Here is a 22,717-nt window from a genome sequence, read left to right as displayed (position 1 = left end):
GAGGGAAGGGATCCAGGACCCACGCTGCACTCGGGCCGGTCCACAGACGGGTCGGCCCTGTGCTGCCCTGAGGCCTCCACAGGCCATGTCCCCGCTCCTCTGCCGGCGTCCCAGGCTCACTCAGCCAGCTCGGCTCCCCAGGTCAGTATTTAATACTTAAGATGACTCCGAATGCTTTATGTTAACCAGTTAGACAAAATTCTAATAAAGTTCCTTCAAAAAGAACTTCATTGGGGCCAGGGATTTAGCTCAGTGGTTTTGCTGCCTGCTGAGCAGGCGCAAGGATCTGAGTTCAATGCCCGGTACCAAAAAAAAAGAACTTCATTAAACAGTTAACAACTGTATTGTTCTACAAAATTAGCTTTAGTGGATTTTTCATGCTTTCAGATTTTTTTATAAAAATCCTTGCATCCTCATTACTGTCAATCATCTGAGCTCATAAACATGAACTTGTAGAGCCGGGGATTTAGCTCAGTGGTTCCAATGCCTGCCTCGAAAGCTCAAGGTCCGGAGTTCGATCCCCAGTACCAAAAAAAAAAAAACCAAAACATGAACTTGTAGCAGGGCCAATTTGTTAAAAATTCATACCAACTTTTAGAATTAGGTCACATTTGTATCCAGCTCCAGCAGAGAGAGTAGCCAGTATGTCAGACACACAATACTTGTTGATATAATGATGTCACAATTATTCCTGAATTTTTTCAATGGTAAGATTAAATTATATAATCACGTTCTTGAGTTTTCCATAGTTACTGATTACAAATAATTTGTCAGTAGCTCATGTTTGGTTCTCAGTCTGGTTGAAAATTTTAAATGATGGTTTATAAATTCCTACCAGAGAAACAGAACTGATGACAAAAAGGCCTCAATCAACAAGGAAATGTTTCTAGCGCAGTCACTGCCTCTCTTCTTAGAAGACCCTTTTTGAGTCCTTTTCATGATGAAGTCTGATGAGCACAGAGCCCATGAGTACTGAGGGGATTCTCTTTGCAGCACCCCTGGAGTCTGCAGGTGCTGAGGCCCTGACCCTTCCCGGGGCTCTGCGAAAGCAGCAGGAGTGTGGAGGAGGCGCTGGGGCGCGGAGGCTCCCTCAGCAGGGCGTGGACCTGTGCTCATGGGAACCTGCTACCAACCACTGCTGAGTGCCCAGAAACATTTGATGTGGCAAGAAAAATACCAGACTTTTTCTGAGGAATGCATGTCGAAGTCGAGTGTGGTAGTGCATGCCTTTAATCCCAACAGTGGAGAGGCTGAGGCAGGAGGATCGCTGCCACTAATTAGAGGCCAGTCTGTGCTATACAGAGAATTCAAGGCCAGCCTGAACTATAATGTGAGACCCTATCTCAAAAAAAATAAAAATAAAAAAATAAATTAAAAAAATATATATAGATAAAAAAGAACACATGCCATATGATTTTAGACAGATTCTAAATGTTATTAGGGAGCAGTGTAGGTAATAAAAGGTGGCCTCACTCCCTATCCGAGTGTCACCTCAGGGACAGTCTTTTTGCCGGAAAAAAGTACAATGTCCAGGAGCTGGGGATTTAGCTCAGTGGTTCCGCCGACTGCCTCGCAAGCACACTCTCCCCCTCAGTGCTCACCTCCCATCTGAAGGCCCTCCCCAGCTGCACACTTGCGTTCAGCTGGGTCCCCTGAAGGCAGCCCCTGCCCACATGACAGCGTCACACCCTCCTTTGGCCTGGCCTGGCCCTCCCTCCCTAGCTACCCTCTCACCTTAACCCTAACCCACCCAGTCTGTGCCCCAGTTTTCTTCCACCCACTGGACCACATCCAGTTCATCCCACACATCTGCCAGACGCGTCTTCAGGAAGCCCTTGCTGTCTCCCACGCACAAGATCCAGGGCTCGGTAGGGCCCACAGCGGTGCCCTTGGACCTCACAACCCCTGCTCTACATGTTACCCTGAAGGCTCTGGGCTGTGCTCTCACCTGCCTGCCCTTCCTTATGTTCCTCCTTTCACCTACAAACCTTCCCATGGATTCTGCTCACCCTGGCACGAATGTCGCCTGACATCCCCAGGTGTGACATTCTTCCGGTCACCCTTCCCAGAGTGGCCATCACCGTGGGGCACACTCCTGGCTGTGACGGTCTAACTATGTTCCATATTGCGAAAGTCTGGTTCCTTTTAAAAACAGAAGAACAGGAGGCTGTGGAGTCACCGACAGCCTGAGCATATCACTCAGGAATCACAGGCACAGTCCAAGTGGCACCAAAGGCTGCCATGATGCCACTAAGAGGGTCAGAGGGGAACTAACTGATGGAGTGCTCACGTCTCAGACGGCCAAAACAGAGCAAAAGCGATCAAGGCATTACTTCCTGGGCCACAAAGGATCACTTTCTCTGAGAAAAGGTGAACTATAGGGCCCTATTTTTTTTTCTTCCAATACAGGAAATCAAATTCAGGACTCAGAACCACCCGGCTACATCCCCGGCCCTTAGGGTCCTATTTTAAAACTTGAGATCTTTAAAAAAACACCTGCAGTCAGTCTGTCCTCCAGTTTTCCTGGGGGCACACAGTCCAGTTGGGCTCCAGCTCAGCTCAGCTCGGGGCTTCCAGGGCCCTTAGACACAAGTGCACAACCCAGCCTGAGGCTGGAAAGAGCCTGCGAGCCTCAGGAGGGAGTGAGGAGACGCTCAGCACACACAGCTGGGCACAGCCCTCCAACTTCAATTTCCTTCAACAGAGTGGGGAGTAACTGGGTCTAATGACAAAAATAGCACGGTTTCAAACACCTTCACTGCCTCCTTTTAGGTACTAAGTTTCTCACTTAAGTGATGATGACCTGTGGGCTGGGGATGTGGCTCAGTGACAGGGCACTGGCCAAGTACGCGGGTGGCCCTGGGTTCAAGTCCTAGCATTGCAAAACCCAATGTCAATTCCACATTCCAGCTCACCTGCCCTTTTCAAAGGAGAAGCAAGAGCTAGCTGATCTAGTGCAACCCTCACCTGAGCCATCTTTCTCCCACAGTCCCCTCAATTCAATAGTGAGGTCCAAAACTCTGTCATGAACACCAACTAAACAGAGTGCACACACCTGTGCAGTTTCAGAGTTTCAAAGGGGTAGAAACTTGTCCATCTTATTCACCACTCTACCCCCTAACAGTGAGCCTGGCACACGGAAGGCATCACTGAGTGAGTATCCATCATAGAAAGAAAACAGTCCTGAAGACGGAAAGAAAAAAAAATAAAAAGAAGCAAAAGAGAGACCAAACTCCCACCAGCAAAGAATGCCATCCACAGCAGCAGAGCACCTTCACACGCAGCTTTCCCCGTGACAAGCTGGTGCACCCAGAACCACTGCAGACTCCATGTCACAAACAGGGAAACTGAGTCAGGCATGGAGACGAACTCAGAGGTGAAGGCTGCTCCTCCCCCCTCGAGCAGGCTGGAGGAGGCAGCCCCTGAACCGAATTGCTGGATGACTTCAATGCGCTGCTTGCTCAAGTGGGAAGCAGAGACTCAGCCTTGCTCCACCTGGCCTAGATTTCAGATCGACGTGCTCCGAGCAGCCCCTCTCAGAGCTGCTTAATAAGACTGTCTTACACATGCTGGAAATTCTCACCTTCAAATATCTTAAACATAAATAAGGAAAAAATAGGATATTTATTTCTGCCCTCAATTTCCTGGAGGAAGACGAGAGCAGCAGAAGCTCATTTCAGAATCCAATATAATTTTTCAGAACTAGACAGCAGCTCCTGTTCTTCGTCCCCAACCGTGCGCGACCCACACCCCCTGGCATTCCAGATCGCTCTCCTCACTGAAGACAAACCCCAACGAGTCACTTGACAGGCGTGATGGGCTCTGCCACGACAGCGACAGCAACAGCGCCAAAGCCTGAGCATGCAGATCCACATTCCAAGCCAGGAGGGGGAGGGAGCCAGGCAGCGGCTGGTCTGACAGAGGCAAATACTGATGTGTGATACAGGGAACATCACCCTTATGCCACCCCAAAAGGGAAGAGGGGCACGGGCCCAAGACACACCACCATGCACCCGGGCCCAGCACTGCCAGGCAAGGCCCTCTGAGGACCCGCGTCACTTCAGTCGCTGCGTGGCATTTTCCCCAGGCAACCTGTCACTTCTACACTGTTACCATGTAAAACCCACTCCTCTTCCTTCAGAGTAGGTTTTGAAATGAACTGAAGCTGCTAACCTGCAACACGTCTGCCATCGCCTCATTTCTGACGTGCACCCAGGTTTGGGTTCCGTCTCTATCCAGGCGAGTCACCCCAAGTGGCTGTCCTGGCACTTCACTGAGGCTAATGAAATACCCATTTCTTCATTAAAGAACAACTATGAACACTAGATAAGTTCAACTTGCACACATTCTAACACCAGATCTCATCACATTAAAACGCTATCATATTCAAACGACCTATTTTCATTAAAGCCTTCTGTTCAACAGGCAGAGATATACAGCCCTATTCCAAAGGGAATACCAATATCTCAAATGGAAGAAAAGGTAAGATGCTTTTATTTCTCCAAAAGATACTCATTTTATTTTACTTTTCTCATTTTAAACTTTTAAGAAAATAATTTTTCTAAGGCTTCCCCAGAAAAAGGTGGGAGGAGGGAAAATTCTGAGCACTTTTCAAGGTGTTCAAAGTGACACTGGTGAACTGAAGGTCATTATAAGGGAGTGAGTAGTTCCTACATCCTGCTAACTACTTATACTGTTTTTCCTGACCATCAGACAATTCTTGAGTTTATGTTTGGCAAATCACATGATTTTTTCCTGGAGACAGGGCCTCACTATGTTGCCCAGACTGGCCTCAAACTCACTATGCTCCTGCCTCTGCTTCCCTAGTAGCTAAGATCACAGGCAGGCACCACGTGCCCAGACCCATAAAGAGTTCTGGTCTTCCACTTTGAGCTTCTGAGGAACATAAGGTGGTGTGTGTGTGTGTGTGTGTGTGTGTGTGTGTGTGTGTGTGTGTGTGTGTGTGTGTGTGTGTGTGTGTGTGTGTGTGTGTAGGAGCTCCCGTCCTAGGTGGGAGATGCCCTGCACCCCAGTTGTGCCAAGGCCCCACCCACCCCCACTTCCCACCCTGCCCAGAGCGAGCCAGGGTGAAGTGAGATCTGCAGAGGCCGAGGCCGCCAGCGCTGAAGAGCTGAGGACGGCGCTGTAAGCTCCTGAGCCGCCACACCCGCTCCCATCACCCGACTTTGGCCTGAGCAATGAACTGGGGAACAAACTGACACGATTTGTACTGGCAACTTTCCATCAAATGACAGCATTTTGGACCTACTATACTACAGTCTTGTCAAAAAGGAAGTGAGAGGGCTAGGAGTGAGAGTGCACTAAAATATCTTACATATTAATAGCATCAGCCACTAAAACAAGCAGCCAAAATATTCGATTCGGCCTCTAATTCAAATAAAAACAATCTGATGCAGCCAGGCCTCGGGAAAGACAGCAGCCTCAAATCAGAGAGAGTAACAGAGCTGTTCGTCCACCACCACCACCACCACCACCACCACCACCACCACCACGAGGAGAGGCTGTGACATCTCCTGTCTGAAGCCCGCTGCAAGAGTTTATCAGCCAAACTATGCACCCACCGCGCTTGGGAGGTTAGTCACTGTCACACAAGACTTCCCTTTCCAGCCACTTCCAGGCCACTCACATACTGCCAACCTTTTTCCTATCAGATGAACACCACCTTTCTAGATACTGAAATTGAGCAGACCAGACTGGGACACGGAATGTGACTACCACTAACAGGTAAAGTAGTGGCACAAGTTATAATCCCAGCACTCAGGAGGCTTTGGCAGGAGGATCACAAGTTTGAGGCTACACAGCAAATTCCAACCCAGTCTAGATCGTCTACAGAGCAAGACCCTGTCCCAAAAAAAGGCAAAGCAAAGAGACTACCACTAGCCAAAATCAGACAAATTTAAACAATAGAACAATAAGACAAAATTTTCATGGAACGAAATAAGAAGCTGAGTTAGGCATCAGGGAACAAGGCCCTGGGTTTGATTCCCAGCACCCCTCCAAAGTAAAAAACTGAGTTTGTACCAACACCAGTAAATAGAGCAGCCAGCCTACATTATAGCACTGATGTCGCTGGACAGGGAGGAAGCAGAGGCTTTCTCACTGTGTCAGACTAACACCAGTAAGTAAAGAAGGGAGGGATAATGCAATCTAACTGGTTTCAGTGTTTTCCCATAGCCATTCCATATACTGAAGCGGCTGTCTTCTTTCCAGTGAATATTTTGGCTTCTTTGTCCAGCATCAGATGGGTTTCTTGTGTCCTCTCTTTGTCCCACTGGTCTGCGTGACTGTTTCTGTGCCAGTACCATGCTGTTTTTGTCACTGTGGCTCTGGAGTGTAATTTGAAATCTGCCACTGCTTCGCCTCCAGCCTTGCTCTTGTTGCTTAGGACTGCTTTGGCTATTCCGAGTCTTTTGTGCTGCCATATGAATTTTAGAACTGTTTTCTCTAGTTCCATGAAGAAGGCCATTGGTATTTTGATGGGGACTGCATTGAATCTGTGACCCCTTTTGTTGACTCAGCTGGATATGGTGGTGCAATGCCTGTAATCCCAGCTATTCAGGAGCCTGAGGCAGGAGGATCACCTAACTTTGAGACCAGCCTGGGTTACACAGTCAATAAATACAAGGCCAGCCTAACCCTGTTTGTAGGTGGGTAGGCAGGCAGGTAGGTGGGTGGGTGGGTGAAAGAACGGTTGGACAGGCAGGCAGGCAGAGCTGGGAAGGTAACTAAGTGGAAGAGTGCTTGCCTATCAGGCCCAAGGCCCTGGGCTCAATCCTTTGGGGGGGCGTACATTCAGCCCCCCAAAATTACTAATAGGTGCTAAAGCCAGGGGGCAAAAATTTTATGGGAAACATATACACAATCTCAAAATATCCCCCAACATATCAAATAAAAAGAGGAAAGTGGGACTTACCAATGGATTAATTTAGCAAACTCAACCTTAACTCGAACCCAATCAGTATTCCCATTACCAGGACTGACTGGGACAAACCAGCATCCCGTGCCTCCTGAGGTACTGCCTGGAAAAGTACATATCCCTTCTGTGGTATTATACCTTAAGTGCAGGCCATGAACTCAATCACAAAAAAATAAGACAAATCCAAGTGGAAAGATACTCTAAAAATAACTGTCTGAATCCTCTAAAAAGGTCAAGGTGATGAAGAGAAAGAAAGGAGAAGAGCTCCGGACTGAAGGAGAGCAAAGACTGTGCCTGACTGTCCAGAGTGACAGCTCTGGGCCAGATCCAAGCTCTAGGGAAAGGATGACAAGAAGGGTGCACAAACTGCGGATGTGGGACAAGCAATGCGCCCCTGCTTTCCGGTTCTGATAATGGACCAAGTCCCTGTTCTAAACAGAAAGTGAAGCTCAGGGCTGGTGGCGAAGCTCAGGGTGGAGTGCTTGCCTAAGCTTGTACGAGGTTCTGGGTTCCATCCCCAGCATGGCAAGAAACAGAACGATGAATAAATACGTAAATATAAATAAGTGACTGAAGTTTACACAGCCAAAATGGACATGATGTCTACACATTATTCCCATCTCAAATGATACCAATCCCATGGACACAGGGGAGGGGCACCAATGATAAAACAAATGGGTCAATGTTAAGTACTTGATCAAGTCAGGTAATGTCCCATGGGAGTTCTTTGTACTATTCTTGTAACTTTTCTCCAACTGTGAAATTATATCAACATATGGGGCTGAGCTGTAGCTCAATGGAAGAAGACTTCCCTTGTACATATAAGGCCCTGGATTTGATCCCCAGCACTGCCAAAAAAAGAGTTAGAAATTAAATAATAAAAAGATCCTTAGAAGCTAGGGTAAATGGTTCAGGGCCGGGTGGCCTATGCTGAACACTTGGGTACCAGCCCGTGGCTCTCTCAGGAGGAAGAAGTTAGGCTGCTGAGGGCAGGCCCTGCAGGGAGGGGACATTGGGGCACCCTCCCGGCCACCACTGGGAGATGGACAAGCTTCCTCCCCACGTACACAAAGCAACAGCACCAAGTGACTATGGACTGAAACCATGAGCCAAAATAAGCCTTTCTTCTTACAAACTGATTTTTCAGGTATTTTGTCTTAGCAACAGAAAGCTGACTGGCACAATCAAGAAATCAACTTAAAGAATATTTATGAGCCGGGTGTGGTGGCACATACCTGTAATCCTAGCACACTGGGAGGCTGAGGCAGGAGGATCAAAACTTTGAGCCCAGCCTGGGCCACTTACCAAGACCCTGTCTCAAAATAAAAAATAAAAAAGACTGACGATGTAGTTAAGCACAAAGGCCCCGAGTTCAACCCCCAAGACTACAAGATAGAGAATATATATTTATAAATTTATCAAGGAATAGACTGGCCATGTAAATTTCTGTACATAAGAATGTGGTTTTATTACCAAAAATAGTCCACGTGTCACAGAAAAAAAAATACAGAAAATATGATGCTTTAGATTTCTTTTAAAATAATCCAGTGGGGATCAGATAATAAGAGAAATGATACTGGCCTTATGTCAGTAACTGCTGAGGTACATGGAGTCTACCATATCATTCTCTGCATTCTTCTGTCAGTTGGGAAATTTCTACAATTAAAAAAGTATGTTTGAAACCCACTTTCTGGGACCCCTCCTATCTCTCTCAGGAGCTGTCTCTCCTTCAATAAAATTTGCTACTCTTAAAAGAAAAAGTACTGGGGGCCAGGGATTTTAGCTCAATGGTTCCGTCGCCTGCTTCCCAAGCATAAGGTCCCAAGTTCGATTCCCAGTACCAAAAAAAAAAAATTTAAAAAAAGAAACAAACAAAAAGTATTGGGCTGGGGATTTAGCTCAGTGGTTTCACCGCCTGCTGTGCAAGCGCAAGGACCTGAGTTTGATCCCTGGTACCAAAAAAAGAAAAAAGAGAAAGTATTATTGTTTTGCCATACAGTTATGCCTATGTATATATTTGGTTCAAAGAAAACAGTTTGAAAACATAGTCCCTCAAATATTATCATTAGCCAGGCATGGTGGCTCAGGCCTATAATCCCAGCACTTGGGAGGCTGAGCCAGGAGGATCACTGGGAGTGAGGCCAGCCTGGGATCACAGTGAGCCAGGACTATATAGAAAGGTCTCATCTCAAAAGCAAAAAAACCTAAAAATTCACCATAAAAGAAAATCTTCCGTTAAGGAAGACAAACACATGAGCAAGGCTGATTTATCACCAACAGGTGATGATCTACTTTCAACAGGCTGGTCACTTTCACAGCTAGACCTACTCGTTGTGGTTTGTTTTGTTTTGGCATCAATGATGTCAGTAGAGAAAGGCCGGGAGAGTTTCTATTTTTATTCAAGTTTTGCTTTCTTATTAGTACATTTGCAGTAGGTAACGATCGCACTCGTGTGAGGCCAGCCTCCTACGGAAGCCACTTGCTCAGGTGGTGGCTGAGGCAGCCTCGGCTGCCCCATTGCCTGGCTCCTCACACAGCACCGCCGGGTGGCGATGGTCACCGTATGCCCTCCTTGGCTCTGCGGGCAGATAAGGGCCAACTTTCCCCAGAGTCCTCGCTGGGAATCTGATCCACTCCCAGTTTATTACTGTAATCTTCCTCTGATCTCTGGCTATACCACTCTGCACGCGACCAATCTCACCTATTTTTCTTCTAATATAGGTGTGAAATGGAAATCCATGGTCAGGGATTTAGCTCAGTGGCACCGCCCCACCTCGCAAGTGTAAGGTCCTGAGTTCAATCCCTGATACTGAGGGGAAAAAAAAAGAAAGAAAGAAATAGGAATCCATGTCTTATTCACAAGAACTGAACTGAGATTTATCATTCAGGTGGTGCTGGGGATTGAACCCAGGGTCTTGTGCATGCTAGGCAGCCACTCTCCAAGGAGTGATATCCCTGTCGTTCATTTTATGCTCTTCTAAAGATTCTAGAAAAACTGAATCCTAAATTATCCTTTTCTTTGGGGAGTTTTATTTTTTTTGGTACCGGGGATTGAACTTGGCACCTTGCGCTTGCATGGAGGGTGCCAGAACCACTAAGCTAAATACCTGGCCCCTGGGGAGGTGTTTTGAGGCAGGTGCTTGCTATGTAGCTTGGGCTGACCTCAAACTTGTGGCAATCCTCCTGCCTCAGCCACTTTAGTACTAGGATTACAGGTAATATGCTACCATGCCTAGCCTTAATTATTCTTAATCCAGAATAGCTAAAAGGGTTACACAGTGCAAATTGTTTTTAAGTATTCAGTAAGACTTTAGCATTTAAAAGTTAAAGTTTTGGGCTAGCGATTTAGCTCGGTGGTTGCAGCGTCTGCCTCAAAAGCGCAAGGTCCCAAGTTTGATCCCCGGTACCAAAAGTAAATAAATAAATAAATAAAAGTTAAAGTTTTGAGGATGAAGTAGAAATACAGTAACAGGCTGTAGAGGAAAGGCGAGGGACAGCCCGGTATTTATAATGTAGGTTAGCAGGCCACCCGCTTAGCGCTGAGACGTTCTTGCCCATCACCCACTCCGTTTGCAAAGCCACAGAGAAGGGGTGGATTAAGCAGCAAGTGAAGAGCACTGGAAGACCAGTATATACAAGGTCTTCTCAGAATGCAGACAATACAAACCTGACTTCAGGGAGTCAGAGGCAGGCACGCAAATGGAACAGGAGCGGCACTTTCACACCACAAGTCACTGTAATCAAGGGACTGCGACCTAGAGCACAGAGGGCCTGAAATCATACAGCAGCCACACCACTAACCCTGCAGCTCTGGGCTCACTCCCTGGCCAGCACCTCATCAGTGACCTCTGAGAGGCTCTGCAGCAATAGCCCAGAGTCCACCTCTCAGCCCCTCTCCTGCCACTGTGACCTTGGTCTCCATCAGAGTAACACCAGTTGTCAGAACTTATAACTATATTATTCTTTTTGGGGGGGGGGGTGGTTATAGGAATTGAACTCGGGACCTTGCACTTGTGAGGCAGGCAGCAGAACCAATGAGTTACATTACATCCCTGGCCCATAACTATATTATTCTAACTCAGTAAAGACACACAGAAGATTCAAAAAACTCCAATTTGAGGAGAGTGAAGCGCTCAGGCATGCTCCAGCTGCAGTCGCACAGCACCGAGAAGAGAGAAGTGGGGCACGTGCCTCTGGGTGACTCAAAGTCCTCAGACTAGCTGTCCTGACAACTAAGGCCAAGCTCACCTCCACACCTCTCTCCAAAGCTCCTACCTACCTTCCAGAAAATAACCCCTCCACTATTCTCCCCAATGAAATTCTGGCCAATGGGGATGAATTTGAAACTTGTGCATGCAAATATAAAAAGGACAGCCAGGTGTGGTGGCACACATCTGTAATCCCCGCACGGGGGAGGCTGAAACAGTAGGATCCTGAGTTCCACAGCAGCCTGGGCTACACTTAAAGTGTCCCAGGCTAGTCAAGACTACAACAGTAAAATCTTATCTAAAAAGAAAGGGAAAAAATTGGGGAGGTGGTGAACAGGACAGGGTCTCGCTATGTAGTTCAGCCTGGCCCTGAACGTGTGGCCATCCTCCTGCCTCAGCCTACCCTGTGCGGGGATTACAGGCATGCACCAGCAGGCCTGGCCAAAAAGAAACTTTTTTAAATACTAAAAGGATGGCAGAAACAAGAGGCAATTTTAAGCCAGGCTGCACAGATACAGAACACTAAGGAACACAGCCCAGCAGCTCTGCTTGGGGCACCTCTAGTTAAGACAAAGGCTAAGGTTCCAGACACCAGAGGGTCCTATAAGCAGACTTTGTGGTTACAAACCAAAAAGCAGCCTTTCCGGTGTTGTGCGAAGACCTCCGACTGCTCGCCAGGCAGATTGCTGCAGAAGGTTTGTCTTCCAACGTGAAGAGGCACCAATAACACCATGGCCCCAGCAAGTCCAAGCATTCGGGCCGTTCTCATAAACTTCAGGGGCCCCGTGCCAGGTGTATGAGTGACAGGCTCACAAGAGCACAAGGGAGGGGCAGCACAACAAAGGCACGGCCAGCCAGGACTGTCCATCGCGGGGTCACCTGCCTTCCCCACAGATGGCGCTCAGCCAGCCAAGTCCCATTATCTACATTTTCCTGAGTAAGCTCACACATCAGCCCCATTCTCCACACAGGTCCTGACTTGGAGGAACAAATGTAACGGAGGTATATACTCTGAGGCCCACCACGTTAAGGTGGAGGCTGTGGCTGAGGCCTACAGCTCGCTGCGGACCAGCTGTGGAGCTGCACTGGGAACCTGAACAGACAGCAGGCTGCACTCTACACCACTGTTTCCATAACGTGGGAAACCAGCACACGCAGCTCTGGCAGCTGAAAGTGGTTAAAACAGCAGAAGCGATTAGAGCCAAGCCTGGTACGAGCTGTTACAGGCTGAATACCCCATATCCCAAATGCCCAGTAAACACAAGGGTTTCAGATTTTGGCATATTACATAGACTTTAGCAGCTGAGCTTCCCTAATTGGAAAACCTAAAATGCTTCACTGCATACTTTTTTTTTTTGGTACCGGGGATTGAACTCGGGACCTTTCGGTTATGAGCCAGGTGCCGGAACCACTGAGCTAAAATCCCTGGCCCACACTGCATACTTTTTGAATGTTTTGTTGAGGCTGGTTTCAGGTTTGGGATTAGATACAACCTGCATCATGCATCATTAAGTAAATAACATAAATTTGCATTTGTTCACAGTGCTCAAAGGAAAAATTAAAGAGACTGAGCATGGAAACAAAAACATTAGCTTCTCTATTTAGTTGCCTGTTAAGAACTGTGTGTGGGTCCAGGATTTAGCTCAGTGGTTCCACCGCCTGCCTTGCAAGTGCAAGGTCCCGAGTTCGATTGCCAGTACCAAGGGGTTTGATCGCTGGTATCAAAAAAAAAAACTGTGTATGCATACAAGTATGTTTGGGAATCTGAACCTGGGAAGTGGAGGAGGCTCAAAGTTAAACCAGGAAAATTACTTTTCTAACCAATTTAGATTTCACTAATTCTTTTTTTTTTTTTTTGGTACGGGGATTGAACTCAGGTTCTTGAACTTGCGAGGCGGGCAGCAGAACCACTGAGCTAAATCCTTGGCCCCAAGATTTCACTAATTCTTAAAAACTATAAAATAAATTCAGAGGTCAGCGTTGTGTAGCACACCAATTTACCCATCAGTGAAGTACAAGTTAATTTCTGAGACAAAAATACTGAGGAAGTGTTGCCATCCAGGTGCCACCACATGGACAGAAACTCTGCATTCTGAGAGGCTGAGGCAGGAGGATCAGAAGTTGAAGGCCAGCCTGGACAACTTAGCATCTCAGCGATCCTGTGTCAAAATAAGAAAAATATTAAGAAGGTGGGGCTGTAGTTCAGTGCAAAGGCTCTGGATTCAATCCTCAGTACTGCCAGAAAAAAAAAAAAAAAAAAAAGGAGCCCCAGAGCTTCATTTCCACAAGTTCCAGGGCAATGCAGATGCTGCTGGCCAGGGACCACTCCTGTGAACCTCGCTGTGAGGAGAGAGAAAGGAGTACAGACAGGGTCCATTCCTACGAGGAACGCACTGGGGACCTGGAAGACACATCTACAAAGCCATTCACAGTCCTCAAACCGGGCCACCTGTGGAAAGGTTCAAATTCTTATAAAAAATGGGAGGCCAAGGTCCAGGGATACCAGCCCTGAGCAGGCTGTGACACACACTGCTACTTTCAAAGTACCTAGAGCCTGGCACTTTTTGCCAGGAGAAAGGGCAGAGGCGTACAGGCTCCTCAGGGAGCTGCAGGCACTGACCAGGTGCAGGAAACCTGGGGACACAGAGCCAAGCCTGGCTTTGACCATGATGGCTGTTACTCAGGTGCTACTGGGTGTTAATCAAGAAAAACAGGACCGGGGATTTAGCTCAGTGGTTCCGCCACCTGCCTGGCAAGCACTAGGTCCCAAGTTCAATCCCCGGTACCAAAAAACAAAAAACTGGTACAGGACTGGACAACTCACAGAAAGTACAAATGTGGCCTTCAAGTATATGAAATAAACCTTACGTCTTGGCATAAGAAATAAGGCGAAGTCCAGTGACACACCATTTCCATCTGTCAAACTGCCAAAGACCACATAGTAGCTGTGCCTACTGCAAAAGCTGGCCCGACCTCCAGAAGCACTAGCTGTGTCTGTCTGGCCGACAAGTGTACGTCTTTGACTCAGTAATCCACGCAGAGCACCTGACTCCTCAGAGAGCAGCAATGTGAGGAAACAACGTCCATGGTTATTTAAAGCAACACAGTTTGTAACAGCCAAATACTGGCAATGACTTCAGTGGCCATCAAAGGGAGAATTTCAGGGAGTTCACATACTAGGACACTGCGCTGCCCTCAATAAAGAACCTTTGGTGCGCTGAGCGAAGCACGATCTCCAAAGCACAGTCTACAACAAAATCAGCATGGCGCAAAAAGTGCTAAGAGGGCCTCTGCACCGTGAGTGTGTGCTGCACCACGGCCTCCTGGAAACCTACAGGAGACTCTTAACTCTGGCCACTTCTGAGGAAGGGAACCTGTGTGTGTGCTGTACACTGTGAACCATGTGAATGAATTTATTATCTATTTTAAAAAATGAAACAGACCCATGAGAAGTCAAAATCCCTATGTCCTACACCTTCTAAGCCACCTAAGGCGACTTCTTTCCCTATCCACTCAACCGCTGTTCACTGAATTTTACTATTTTAGACGCTGAGGTCTCAACAATAAGGACTGATAAATCTCTCCTCTGAGGAAGTTTAGGAAGGGCACACCCAGGAAACAGGACTTGAATAAATGTCAGGAGAGTAAACACCATGAAGAAAAAATCAGCCAAGAAAGGGGAGTGCAGGGACTGAGGTGAAAGGGCGACACAGTCTCCTTCTGGGGAAGCAGAGAACAGCAAGGAGCAAGTTCTAGGGAGAGAGGGGCTGGGCCAGTGGTGGTGAACCTACGGCCGGTGCTGCAGAGGGCTGTCTGTATCACTGAGGGTTCGCCATCTCTGGATCAGGCTCGGAGGTAAGTGGGTTGGTGCAGCTCCTTCCCACGGGATGAAGGAGAAAGGGCAGGAGTAGCAGCAACTCCAGGCAAGGAAATCTACACAGAAGAATTCATGGTGAGAAGTTTAAGGCTTCTTAGAGGAATTATAAGGCAGCCAGGGAGTTAGAGAGAGAGGGAAGGGAAGAGAGGGTGATAAAGCAGCAAGGGCTAATTCATGCAGATCCTGGTAAGCCCTGTTATTAACCCTGTTTTTCAAGCTAAAAGCAACAGGAAGCACTGAAGGATTTCTAGCCTGGGAATGACAATCAGATTTAGACTCACCTCTTTTTTTGAGACTAGGGATAGAACTCAGGGCCTTCATGCTGAGCTACCTCCCCAATGCTTTTTGAATCTTCTATTTTCAAGTGGGGTCTCCTTAAATCACCAAGTTGTCCAGACTGATCTTGGATTTGCAATCCTCCTGCTTCAGCCTCCCAGAATACTGGGATTACTGGCCAACAGCAGGATAAGATTCCCACTTTGTAAAGATCATTCATTCTGACTGGAGGGAGCGAGAGCGGACTAGGAGACTAGGCAGAGGTGAGGCTGCCTGGGTGAGATGAGTGAGGGCAGAAAGCGGAGCGGATGTACCCAAGCACACTTTGGAGATGAAATCAACAGCAACTGTTGAGGAAAAGTAGAGAGGGAGAGGCACAGGAACAGGGACTCTCACAGAGACAGTGAACAGAACACACTGAAGAGGGCTGGGTGCAGGGGCACAGGCCTGTGATCCCAGCACCTGGGGAGGCTAAGACAAGGACCACAGGCTCGGGTCTCACCTGGCAACTCAGGGAGACTCTCCCTAAAGAGAGTAAAATTAAGAAGGATGGGGATGTAGCTCAGTGGTGAGCACTCCCAGTAGCCCTCCTAAAGCAAAACTACACAGGTAAGCTGAAAATAAGGGACATAAAGCCGTTCTAAGCAAATAGTCACCAAATAAAAGAGAATTTAGGGCAAAAATATAGACTGGTACAATAGACTGACACAAAAACTGACAATTCTAAATTTAATATGAAGCCAAATTGACAAAACAAGAAATTTCCAAGAATCTAGTGAGTTGTTTTGAAACATGAGATAAATAAGGCAGTCATAAAAATCAGCAGTAATGGAGAATATGAAGAGCATTACAATTTTGATGAAACGCACACAGGCCATCCTGACCCTAATAAACAGGATACATATTCTTTTAGAAACACACAGACATTCTAATGAGGTCACAAAGAAATTATCATCCCAGTTCAAATAACTGATATTATAAAAACAGCCTCCATGACCATGGCTGCAAATAGGTCAATCAATATTTAAGAAGCTAAACAACCTAAATAGAAACTAAAAACCGCCTACTTAGGGCTGGGGATTTAGCTCAGTGGTTCCACTGCCTGCCTTGCAAGCCCAAGGACCTGAGTTTGATCCCCGGTACCAAAAAAAACCAACAAAAAACCTCTGCCTACTTAGAGCCACGCCTGATCCTAAGTTTGAGGCCTGGTCTCCAAAGCCAAAATCAAAAGTCTACTCAAGAACTCAAGAGTTAAAGAGAGAATAAAAATAAAAGTGGGCTGGGGATTTAGCTCAGTGGCACTGGACCTGCCTGGCAAGCACAAGGTCCTGAGTTCGATCCCCGGTACTGCCAAAAAATAAATTTAAAAAAAAAAAAAAAGGAATGGGGTACTGGGGCTACAGCTGAGTGTCAAGAACCTGGGTTCAATCCCCATACTGCAAATACTAGTATTTATTATTACTGCAATTCTAAAAGCTGGGGATGTAGCTCACTCAGTGGTAGAGTATCCCTGGATTGAATTCTCAGGGCTGCTAAAACAAAAAGGAAGGCAGGAAGGAGGGAGGGAGGGGGAGGAAGGGAAGGAAGGAGGGAAGGAAAGAAAACTTATGCTTTTCACTTAATAAGCTAGAAAAAGAACAGATTACAGTACACCTAAAGGAAACGGAATGGAAATAAAAAGAACATACTAACAAAACAGAAAATGAAAGAATGATAGTTTCTTTGGGAAAAAATGTTAAGTAGCAAACTGTAAGTCTACTCAGCAAAAAATTAAAACATAGGGCCGGGGATTTAGCTCAGTGGTTTCGGCACCTGCCTCACAAACACAAGGTCCCAAGTTTGATCCCTGATACCCAAAGTATAAAAAATAAAAAATTTTTAAAAAGGGCCAGGGATTTAGCTCAGTAGTTTTGTCACCTGCTGCGCAAGCGCAAGGACCCAAGTTCGCTCTCTGGTACCAAAAATTAAAATTAAAATTAAAAACTAAAACATAAATGAAGGGGCAAATTGGGGCAGGTCACAGGCTGCAGAGGGGAAGGGCAGCTGCAGGCCAATGCAGAGGTGGCCACAGCCAGGCTGGGGACAGATGGGCCAGGAAGCAGAAGGCACAAGAGGAGCTGAGAAGGAACTGGCAAAGTCACTCTTGAGGAAGAGCTAGTGACTAAGAGCTTTGCTGGCACGAATGTTACTTTCAGTTTTAACTGCCCTGATTTGTGTTCTCACAGGAATACTCACTGGGTTAATTTACTGCAAAACTACTTTTACCCGGGTGGGGAAAAGAAAAGGCATAAACAATTTTAGGAACAAAGGGGAAATATAATTCCAGATACAGTAGTGATGAGGGAAATGACCAAAGGAGTCAGAACTGAATCATTAGCTGGGCGTGGTGGCGCACACCTGTGACCTCAGCACTAGGGAGACTGAGACAGGAGCATCTCCATGAGTTCAAGGTCAGCCTGGACTACACAGTGACTTTAAGTCCAGCCTGACCTACACAGCAAGAACCTATCTCAAAAAACACAAAACAAAACAAAAACAAATTTGAGCCTTTAAGGAAACGCCAATAGTTAAAAACTAGCCAGAGAGGCGCTGGGATTTAGCTCAGTGGCACCACGTGTGCCTGGAAATCACAAGGCCTTGAGTTTGATTCCCGGTACCAAACAAAACAGCCAGGTATGGTGGCACTCACCTGGACTCCCAGCTATCCAGAAGCTGAGGTGGGAGAATCTCAAATTCAAGGCCAGCCTGAACAACTCAGCAAGACCTTGTCTCTGAGGCCAGAGGGGATGAGTGGCAACTGGGAATGCGAGAAAGAGCACACAAAGGAGGTGAGGTATAGGCTGCCAGAGAGATGGGTGATGGTAGAGAGCCAGGACGGAAGTATAGAGACCAGAGGAGTCTCAATAAAGGATGCTCACTGGTGTTGAGCACTGCTGAGTGGCCACAAAAGGTATGGCCCATGGCGTCCAATGGTTCTGCGAAACCACCGTCCTAAAGAACTGGCGGTGAGAGACAGGGCTGTGCTGCGGGGAAGGAAAACTGTTCCTGTCTGAGTTTAGATGGGGCTGGTGTACTGGGACCTTAAGTGTCGCTAAGGGAGAGATTGGACGGGGGGGGGGGGGGACGGACCCTAGGGCAGCCACGGAACCCACAAATCAAGCACCCCAGGGGCTGGATGGTCATGCCCGGGAGATGAAACCACCCAAGACGATGGCAGGAGCTGCAGTGGGGGGGCAGGACGGGGCAGGCAGTGGCCTGCACATGCAGAGAAGACCAGGAAGTCAGTGTGTGACCACCCGGCAGGGAAGGCGCACGTGCAAGGGGAAGGGGTGTGGCCGCTGCAGGCAGACCGCAGCCACCCTGCAAGGCCCCCCAGCTCAGCCTGTGTCCTCCAGCTGCTGCACGCCAAGGACACCCGGAAGACATCTGCCGCTGCCTCATAAACTGACCTCACACTGGCCTCAGTCTTGCTCACTACGTGTTCACTCATTCCGGAATCCAAAGGAGAAAAGGAGCAATGTACAGAGTTGAGCGATTCTATAATTAAAAGAAAAGAAGTGACAGGGACCGCAGCAAACCCCCTTCCTTCTGAACAGAGAGCGTGTGCATTTCTTTACAAGGCTCCAGGATGAGGAACATACAGATTCCAGGTGCAGCCTGCATGGTGCACGGAAGGCACTGCGCACCTTCCTCCTCGGTGGGGCCAGAGGATTCTCAGCACAGAGTCAGGCTACAACTCATCTCTAAAAGCCTCTTGACCGGGGCAAAGGCGCTGGCAAGCCTGCCTCTGTGGACTCAGGAACCCACACAGACCACAGCTGGTTGAAGAAAGGATTCTGAAAGATTACCCAGTTTATTCTAGTGAGTCCTTAGAGGACCATAATTTTGACCAATTCATTCATTTAAAAACGAACACAATGTGTCTACTATGTACAGGCACTGGATGGATATGGATACATAACACAGGCTTCAGCCCTCCAGATTTACAGTTTAGAAGGGGAAGCAGATTCAAACAAAGAATTTCAAGTGTATGAAGAGGCGGGAGAATATTCACAGTGAACGGAAGAGCAGAGAAAGGACTGGCTGGAGGAATGGGCCCGCACTGTGCAGCCACACCTGGCACGCCTATCACAGTGAGTACGTTCCTGTGCGCGCATCTCCTCGCCCAGGCTGTTCCTGACACGTGGCCTTGGCTATCTGTCCTGCCCTGCAGGTCCACACTCACACCCGCTCACACTCTGGTCTCCTCAGCCACCCCCATGGGACAGCCAGGTCAGTCATGCACTCCTGTCCCTCGGCTGCAGGCCCGGCTGACGATCCAGGTTGGAGCCAGGGGTCAAACAAGGTTTCCTGGGGGCTGCGGTGACAGCCTTCCTCTGAGGGACTCTGGAAGGGCCGCTCCTTCTCGGACTGGCTCCTGCCTCTCCCCCAGGCCCACCTGCTCCACGGTGACACCTAACCTGGGTGTAGCACCCACAACTGGCTGTCAGGCTGCAAAGCAGAACCAAGAGAGCCAGCAAAGTGAAGCTCACACCACATACAATCAATTCATGCTGACGGGATTTTCAGCTGCAGAAACCAATGCCTAACCTTTAAAAGCTAAGCTCCTTTGAACGCGTTTCCTGTTACTTGCAAACTAAAGCATTTCGAACATTATAAAGTACCCAGGGCGTGCTAAATCCCAAACCCAAGAGTGAGTCAGTGCAGCGACATTTTTGTAGCACATTCAGATGTCCATCCCTTGCTTCCAGAAAGTCTTTGTTAAACTTAGTTACCAAATATTAAAACGTAAATCTGTTGCCCCTTATTTAAACCTTGGAGACTGGCAACTGGTTGAACTGGTTAACTGAGGCTCAAAATCTACGAAAATTTATAAAAGAAAATGTAGAAATTTGCAAACTTAACCACAAAAGATATGAAAACTCCTAATGGCAAAACCAAACACACACACACACACACACACACACACACACAAACACACAATCAAAGTTAGAAAACAAATGGCAAATTAGGAAGAAAAGCATCTCCAATTCATATCACAGACAAAAATGCTAATCTTCTAATACAGAAACAGCCCTTAAAAACCCACAATCCAATGGGGGTGAGGAATGTGAAACCGTTTAAAGAAACACAGTTCACTCTTAAATACACGGGAAGATGCTCAACCTCAGTCGCCATGTGGGAAAACAAAGCAATTCACTGACAATCGGGCATAACAGCACACCTGTAATCCCCCTACTCGGGGATGCTGAGGCAGGAGGATCAAATACTCCAGCCCAAGGGGCAGGGATTTAGCTTAGTAGTTCCAGCACCTGCCCTGCAAGCGCAAGGTCCCGAGTTCGATCCCTGGTACCAAAAAAAAAAAAAAAATACTCCAGCCCAGCTTGGGCAATTTATCAACTTAGTGAGACCTGTCTCAAACAAAATTTTTCAAGGCTAGGGATGTGGCTCAGTGCGAAGACCTTGGGTTCAATCCCCAATACCACAAAAAATAACAAAAATTAAACATCTCACTGATTGCTCACAGTTCACATCAAATGCACAATTCTGACAACAGTCCAGACAATGCTACAGAAGAACAAGCAACTCTCGGGCACAGAGGAATAAAATTAGTACAACACTACAGAAGACAACTTGCCAAGTTGCTCAAGCAGAACTCTAAACTTGCAATCCTCCTGCCTCAGCCTCCCAAAGTGCTGGGGTTACAGGCACACACCACCATGTCCAGTTCCCTAATTTATTGGGGTTTTATTGTACTGGGGATCAAACTTAGGACCTTGTGCTTTCAAGGCAGGCATGCTGCCACTGTGCTAAATCCCTGGCCCTAATTTGTTTTTAAAGAGATGAACAATCAAGGTCAGGCATTGTGGCACACATCTGTAATCCCACCACTCTGGAGGCTGAGGCTGGAGGATCTCCATGAGTTCAAGGCCACCCTGGGCCACAAAGTGAGTTCAAGGCCAGCCTGAACTACAGAGGGAGACCCTGTCTCAAAAACAACCAAAAATTAAAATAAGAGATTAACAATCAAGATTCACCTATTTCTCAGGAGGTTGAGGGAAACTGAATTTAAGGTTACATGAACACAGCATCAAGGCTCTGTCTGAGAAAAATAGTTATCTGGTTAAATAAATTACAGTACACATATAGCAAGGAGAAGAAAGCAACTATAAGAAAGTGTGAAGAAGCCCTCTTTCACATACAGGAAAAGATTTCTACTACATATCATTAACCAGAAAAAAATAAAATCAAAACAGCATCCCTACTACGCTTTCGCCTCCTCAAATTTCTGCTCAAATGTTCTGCTGGCCCCCTGAAAACAGAAACGCACACTAAAAGCTAAGCAATCATCTGTATTAAGAAGATGGGAACTGGGAGGGGAGAAGGACAACATGGACTAAAGCCCTGCTCCATATTCCACACAATTAAAATTTTTTAAAGATTTAAAGCCAGGGCCAGGGATTTAGCTCAGTGGTTTCGCCGCCTGCTGCGCAAATGCAAGGACCCAAGTTCAATCCCCAGTACCAAAAAAAATTTAAAGCCAATCTCTCAACTAGATTATGATGACAGTTGTATAAGCTGGAAAATTCACTAAAACTGACTGACCGGTAGCCCTCAACTGGACGGCAGGGCACAATGACTGACTGGACTAAGTTAACCAAGGCAGTCTCAGGCCAGCGGGCTTTAGCGTAGTCAGTCTGGGGCTCAGGGCCATGGAGACAGCAGCTCAACAGCCAGGGCAACAGCCAGAGAACTAAGTGGGGTCAGGAAACAGGGGAAGCTGGTGTGCAGGAGAGGAGGCAAAAGGAGCTCTAGGCCAACAGGTGGGGGTGGCTCTTCTGCAGAGGGCGGGCAGAGTCACAGAGGCTGGCAGGTGCTGAGGAGAGACTGTGCAGTTCCCTTCTGACTGCTTTTTTTTTGGAGACAGGGTCTCACTGTGTAGCCCAGGCTGGCCTCAAACTTGTGGTGATCCTCCTGTCTCAGCCTCCTGAATGCTAGGATTATAGCCATGCACCACCATGCCCAACTTTTTTTTTTTTTTTTTGGTACCAGGGATCGAACTCAGGTCCTTGCGCTTGCGCAGCAGGAGGCAAAACCACTGAGCTAAATCCCCGGCCCCCCATGCCCAACTTTTAACTACATCTTTTTTTTTTCCTTCTTTTTCTTCTGACTGCTTAATGTGCTCAGAGAAAGAAGGCCATCAACTATAAGAAAGGATAGGGAAGGAGGTTACTGAAGGTTTGCAGCCCTGTCCAAGTCACGGTCCCGAACAGCAGAGGCCAGTCGGCAGGGCAGCATGCTCTCCAGGCACAGCCATAGCAGCACACAGGCGGGGGGCACCGAGGAGGCAGTGGACAGCCAGGGTTAAGAGGAGGGTGTGCGCGAGCTGGGCTTGATGAGCACTCATGGCAGAGATGA

General features: G+C 47.5%; 1 protein-coding gene across 8 annotated transcripts in view; it reads right to left on the bottom strand.

The window, feature by feature from the left end:
* Wdr20 (WD repeat domain 20) overlaps positions 1–22,717 on the bottom strand; it is a 59,652-nt gene that overhangs the window by 22,336 nt on the left and 14,599 nt on the right. The window contains exon 1 of one of the 8 annotated variants that reach the window (XM_087195609.1): positions 13,147–13,304. The exons of 5 other annotated variants lie outside the window; for them this stretch is intronic. The gene's annotated coding sequence lies outside the window, so the exon portion shown is untranslated. Of the gene's footprint in view, positions 1–8,172; positions 8,198–13,146; positions 13,305–22,717 lie in introns of those variants that run through there. 2 more of the 8 variants (XM_087195607.1, XM_087195611.1) reach the window with 2 other exon arrangements.

Source organism: Heterocephalus glaber, unplaced genomic scaffold (assembly GCF_053883595.1).
Source record: "Heterocephalus glaber isolate CG9 unplaced genomic scaffold, H.glaber_assembly_v1.0 deba00001608, whole genome shotgun sequence".
In the NCBI taxonomy this organism is placed as follows: domain Eukaryota; kingdom Metazoa; phylum Chordata; class Mammalia; order Rodentia; family Bathyergidae; genus Heterocephalus; species Heterocephalus glaber.
Note: the sequence above shows the minus strand (reverse complement) of the source record. Positions and strands in the feature narration are given on the sequence as shown.